We start from the raw sequence: 6,040 nt of genomic DNA, 5'->3' as shown, positions 1-6,040 counted from the left end.
GGTATTTTGATGTCATACACCGATCGGTCTGCACACGCAAACAAAGCCAAAACCTAGATATTTTAGGCAATATATAAATCCTGGCCAGGACGCGTCCTGGGAAAATGGCACGTATGGTCACCCTACCTAATCAAACACACCTGATTCAACTCATTAGCTCATTAAAAGAAACTCCAGGACCTGAAATGGGTGTCAGATAAGGGAGACATACAAAATGTGCAGTGTTGGGGGGCGCTCAGGACCAGGGTTGAGAAACACTGGTCTAGACCAACTGATGAAAGCTCCCAATTAATTGTTTGGCTAAAAAGAAATACCTACCTCAGCTAGAATTTCTCTGGTGGAATACTGGTTGGTCACTCCTACTACCATGTGCGCTATAGAGTGTGAGCCAAGATCAAACCTATAAACAAAAGTCTGTAGTCATTAAAGGGCTCACAACGTACCACTATTGTGTGTCTAATTAAATCAGCATCTCACTTCTTTATTAGAGCGTCCCAGTTAGCTTTTAAAAAGTCCCATGCGTGTTTGTAGGCCTTAGGATTTTTACTGACTGAAGTCACAACATATGGAAGATCCTGAGTCTTCATCACCTCTCCCACCAGACTCTGCTCCATCATCCTGACACAAAGAAAAGATGACATTAGTGATTATACTTATTTTCTTAAACTGATGTTTATCTGAATGTCTCACCATTTTAGCTTGTGATCGAGAGGGCTGGTCGTGAGGGCCATCTTTATCCTGCTCTTCATCGAGACATACATAGACTCCTTGTACTTCTCAAACAGGAACTCCCAGCCATCCTCAGTCCGGGCGCCAACAGAAAACACAGCCATAGTCACGTCATTGGGAAGACTAGAGGATGGAAAGACAAAAACGGTCAGAAATAATTCATTTCTCTTGACGGTTTCATTCATTAGGAGAGGGAAAAAGAAAACATGCTGTTACTTTTCCAAAGTTTTCATCTTAATGGTAACAGTTTAAAAAGAAATTTCAGAAATGGACGATGAGCACTAACCTCATATTGCCATCGGAGTCCCTCCACTGGTTGAAGAGGTGTGTAGCGGTGCTGACACAGGGAGGATGACCCCGCACACAGCCAAACAGGAGGAGGTAGCTGCGCAGCATCCTCTGAGACACAGAGCCATCATCAGTCCACGACTGCTGGTCTATGAGCTTCCTGAACAGCTGCAGTATGTAGCCCTGGACCACAGCGAGACAATTAACATTTGTTACACATCTACAGCAGGGAAGAAGGCATGGCCAGTTTATTTATACAACTCATTTAATTCACAATGATAATTTAATATGCTTTACATAATCATGATAAACAGTTGATAAACATTTAAAAACAAACAAGCAAAGAAAAAAAAAAGAAAGATGAAAGCCCTTGTTGGTCAGTTTTTTTTAATTAACCAACCAACAAGGGGCCTCATTTATAAAATACTGCGTAGAAAGAATCCTAAATTTGATTTTACGATCATTTCTCAAAGTGCGTACGTGTGATTCATAGAACGAACGTACGCACAGAAAACGTGCGTACGCCTCTCTTTTAGATGTGAAATCTATAAATTGCAATGATTTTGAAATTGTGCGCAGCTGAACAGTTTCAGATCTCCGCCCTGTAAACAATGTCTAATTAATGTCCTTGACTTATAAAAGAGCACCTGACAATGTCCAAATCTTTTACAAGCGGCAATAAGGGCTTATATTTCCAAAAACCTGCAGCACTCGGGCAAACAAAAGTGTGTATGTCTGCTCAGACCCTGACGTGGCGCTAAGCTCTTTTCCACGTCAAAGACCGTTTTTATAAATATGAACGTTGCCGTGGATTTTTGCATACGCACACTCTACGATCAAATCTGTGCGTACGCACGTTTTATAAATGAGGCCCAAGGCCTTTTTAAAACAACACATTTCCAATATTTCACGTGCACCAAATCAGTATATTAGAATGATTTCTGAAGGATCATGGGACACTGAAGACTGGAGTAATGGCTGCTGAAAATTCAGCTTTGCAATCACAGAAATGTATTATATTAAATGTATTAAAAGAGAAATCAGTTATTGTAAATTGTAACAATAGTTCACAATATTACCGTTTTTACTGTATGTTTGAATTATTTTTATTGCACTATGTATTATTAAATGTTAAGCTATTTTAGTTTTATTATCAGAATTGCACAGACTGAAAAGAGGCTTATTTCAAGCCTGAATGAATTAATCCACAAGCTAGGAGGTAAAATATGAATGCTCACTCACTGACCTTCATCTGATTCTCCAGCTCCACCATGTCTCTCTTCTCCATCAGTTTGTACAGAGGCACAAGCTCACTGAAGCCCTGTGTCACTGGCATAATCTCAGTCTCTTTGCTTAGATACAGGGTCAGGTCTAAAGCCTTATCCAGGGGAAGCTTCCCAACACTGTCCAGAACACATGGAGGGAGGGTGTTTTTAAATCAACCAGGGCATGATAACTTGCCAACACTTTTATGGAATGATCTGCAGTACTTTACTTGTCTGACTCTTGATACATTTTCTTCTCACTGACTAATAAGAGCACATGCGCAGATGACTGAGGACTGACCTGACCAGCTGGAAGGCGTTGTTGATGAGGCTGGCCCGGTCATTGCTGCTGAGCGCCGTGTGATTGTGTTTGAGCAGAGTGATGAGGTCATCCCAGCCAGAACCCTCATAGTGCACAATGTAATATCCACTCATGTCCACGTTAAACTTGATCCAGTCCACCTCCTCTGGCAGATACAGCACGTCTATCATGACATAATCAACAAAGCTGTTAGAAATCAGTGCTACAGTGCTTCAGACCTTGTGTTGTTTAGAGATGTGAAGTCATCTCTCTCTAAACATTTGACTTTTTAAAAACTTGAAAATTAATGTCATTAAATTATTATGAAAACAATTTATATAATACTATTAGAACAAAATTCATAATATTACTAAAAAATTTTATTAAAACAAATACCTGTTTTGGTCTTAAGCAGGAAGCGGTGCACTGTGGTTGAGCCGCTGGTAATGTAAGTCAATGGAACGTGCCACAGAAAGCTGTAAGCGGCAAAAGATCAAGAATTAAAGACAGCCAAACTCACAAACAAGCGTTAAAAAGGAAAAACAAGAGTCTGAAAGTAATTCAATAAATCTTTATAAAGTCCCATGTATACACAGCACGACTTGCTGTGACAAACTAATGGACGTTATTCATTTTCAGAGTTCACGATTTATGGTAACATGAGTGACAGTGACCACTGGCAATGTGTCAATGCATCTCCTGTACGACAGAGGCATTTGTTACTGTGAGCGATTTCACTTTGGAAATTATTTATCTCTGTGGATATAATTTTTTAAAATAATGCATGGAAAAACCGTGCCAAGAATTGAGAGACTTGGATTCATGCATTGATAATTCATCTGATTAATTTGGGGGAAGTCATGGCCTAATGGTTAAGAGAGTCGGACTCATAACCCAAGGTTGTAGGTTCGAGTCTCATACCGGCAGGAATTGTAGGTGGGGGGAGTGAATGTACAGTGCTCTCTCCCACCTTCAATACCACGACTGAGATGCCCTTGAGCAAGGCACTGAACCCCCAACTGCTCCCCGGGCGCCGCAGCAAAAATGGCTGCCCACTGCTCCGGGTGTGTGTTCACGGTGTGTGTGTGTTCACTGCTGTGTGTGTGCACTTTGGATGGGATAAATGCAGAGCACTAATTCCGAGTATGGGTCACCATACTTGGCCACATGTCACGTCACTTTCACTTTCATTCATGCTGAGTATTATTCACTGCTGCCCCACTGTTTTTTCAGCAAGAAAACTTATTCCATATCAAGAAGTTGACATCTTATTTGGACTGGTAATACATCTCAATTGCAAGCACATTTTCAAAAGCATAAACCCTAAATAAATCATATAAAAATATAAAATCACTCTCAGGTTAAACAGGCTTCAGAAGAAAATGTAGATCTTTGATATTAATAATGAACCTAGATGTTTGTGAGGGGTCATCACTCTTGAGGTAACGCTCTTGACTTAGTCTGACTTCGCGACCTCTGACCTCCACCGTAATGAGTGGAAAGCCCTCCTGCAATGTCCATGTCTCCATCATAGCCTTAACATCCAGCTCATCTTCAGAGTGCCATTTCTAAGAGATACAATATCACAGAAATACATCACAACACCAGTTAAAAACAGGGTAAAGAGAGTTCAGCTTAATGATTTACTCACAGAAGCTCCAGAGTGTGAGACTGAGCGCCGGCAAGACTCATCACCCTTCATTCTGCCCTCATCCAGACCATCAGATTCACACACCTATAACAAAGAGAGACACCGAAAACACTCACTACATCAGGAGACATTTTGATCTGGTACTCTTAAGCTGCAGTCACATTAGCAAACTTTCTGTGAAATTTCGCAGCCTGAAAAGGTCCACTGTCAATAGTGCAGTAAGAAGCACAGCTCAAGTCTTTTATAAAACAAGCAACTTTCTGTTGGTCAATGTGGCGAATTTGCTTAACCAACTTAGGTTGCATGGATTCCTATTGAAATGACTGGATTTTGCCCATGAACATTTGCTGAACAACTGTAAATGTGACCGCACCTAATGAATTATAAGAAAGCCTACACAGTTTACTGCAGAGTTTTATGCATCTGCATCACACATGTCATTTGTACTCACATTGGTCAGACTTTCCCACAGGTTACTATTGACCGTATTCTGGTAACTGTAGCGTTTTAGGTATCTCACAATGCCCAATTTGAAGGCATCTGGGGTCAGAAACTCTCTCAGCATGTTCAGAATACAAGCCCCCTGAAATGAAATTCACCATTGTAACATGATTTTAAGAAGCTTTTGATGGAGTTTCAATAGCAAGAAAAAGAAAACATTCCAAAGTTTTATTATGCACCTTGTCATAGGAAACATCATCAAACATTTCCTGTATCTGAGCAGGGTTCTCCACCGGTGTGGACACTGGGTGAGAGGAGCTTAAGGAGTCTACCTCCATGGCCTCGAAACACTTCCCCAAGAAATAATCCTCCTGTGGCACAAAGAAGATTGGGCTTCATATTAGCACAGACTATCATCCAACTCATGCTGAGTGTTTGTAAAATAGTGAGTATGGAAATAAAATGCCAGTCCTTCAGCAAGGGCCACCAATTTTACAAAAACTTACAACTTGCAGTTCAGGATTGGTGATGTTAACAGACACAAACTCCATGAACTTGGCAAAACCTTCATTCAGCCACAGATCATTCCACCACTGCATGGTCACTAGGTTACCAAACCACTGACAAGAACAGACACAGAATGAACAATTCACTCATTAACCACAGCAACAGAAGACTTGTGGGGGTCAAAAAGAAGGCCTGATTCCCGGTAGGTGGTCAGGCCCCAATTCTCCATTGCTCCAGACTGGAAGTCTGGGATAGCAGCAAGATCTACAAAGCAGATTATATAAATGGTGAACTCAGAAATCTGTCCTTTGCATTTTAAGTAGTAGACGAAATGCCTACGTGGAACTAACCCTGTTTGGGTAGAGGGTACGGAATGTCAAAGTAGTCATCATAAAAGTCGAGCAGCTTCACTGCAGCGTCCAGAGCAAACTCTGCCTGGTCGATCTTCTCTGGCACAGCATACACTGAAATCTGAATTCACATTAAAAAAATGCAATGAGGAGTGTCAAAAAAAGTAATAAATGATGGAGGTGGGATCTTACAGTACTTAAAGGCTTTGCTATTAACTCTGTGGTTTTAATGGTATGAGACGGATCATCTTCTAACCTGGACTCCATGCAGACTCGTCTTGCTGATAGACAGAAAGTCAGAGACAATGAAGGCCACCAGGTATGTGCTCATCTTTACACTCACATCAAACTGGTCCTCAAACAGGCCGTCTGGCAGCTCTAATATTCTCAGCTGGAGTAAAGAAGAAAAAAAAAAAAGAGTAGGATTAACAGAAGAAACAGTCTTCACACAGCAGATTAATAGTTCTTGTCGCATTATGATTTATTCAGGTTTTAGTCAGAAAAAAGC

General features: G+C 40.9%; 1 pseudogene; it reads right to left on the bottom strand.

Annotated features, from left to right (window-relative positions):
• Nucleotides 1–6,040, bottom strand: part of LOC107672773 (endoplasmic reticulum aminopeptidase 1-like) — an 8,503-nt pseudogene that overhangs the window by 883 nt on the left and 1,580 nt on the right.

Source organism: Sinocyclocheilus anshuiensis, unplaced genomic scaffold (genome assembly GCF_001515605.1).
Source record: "Sinocyclocheilus anshuiensis isolate Anshui unplaced genomic scaffold, SAMN03320099.WGS_v1.1 scaffold88, whole genome shotgun sequence".
Lineage (NCBI taxonomy): Eukaryota > Metazoa > Chordata > Actinopteri > Cypriniformes > Cyprinidae > Sinocyclocheilus > Sinocyclocheilus anshuiensis.
This window is presented reverse-complemented; position numbering and strand designations above follow the sequence as displayed.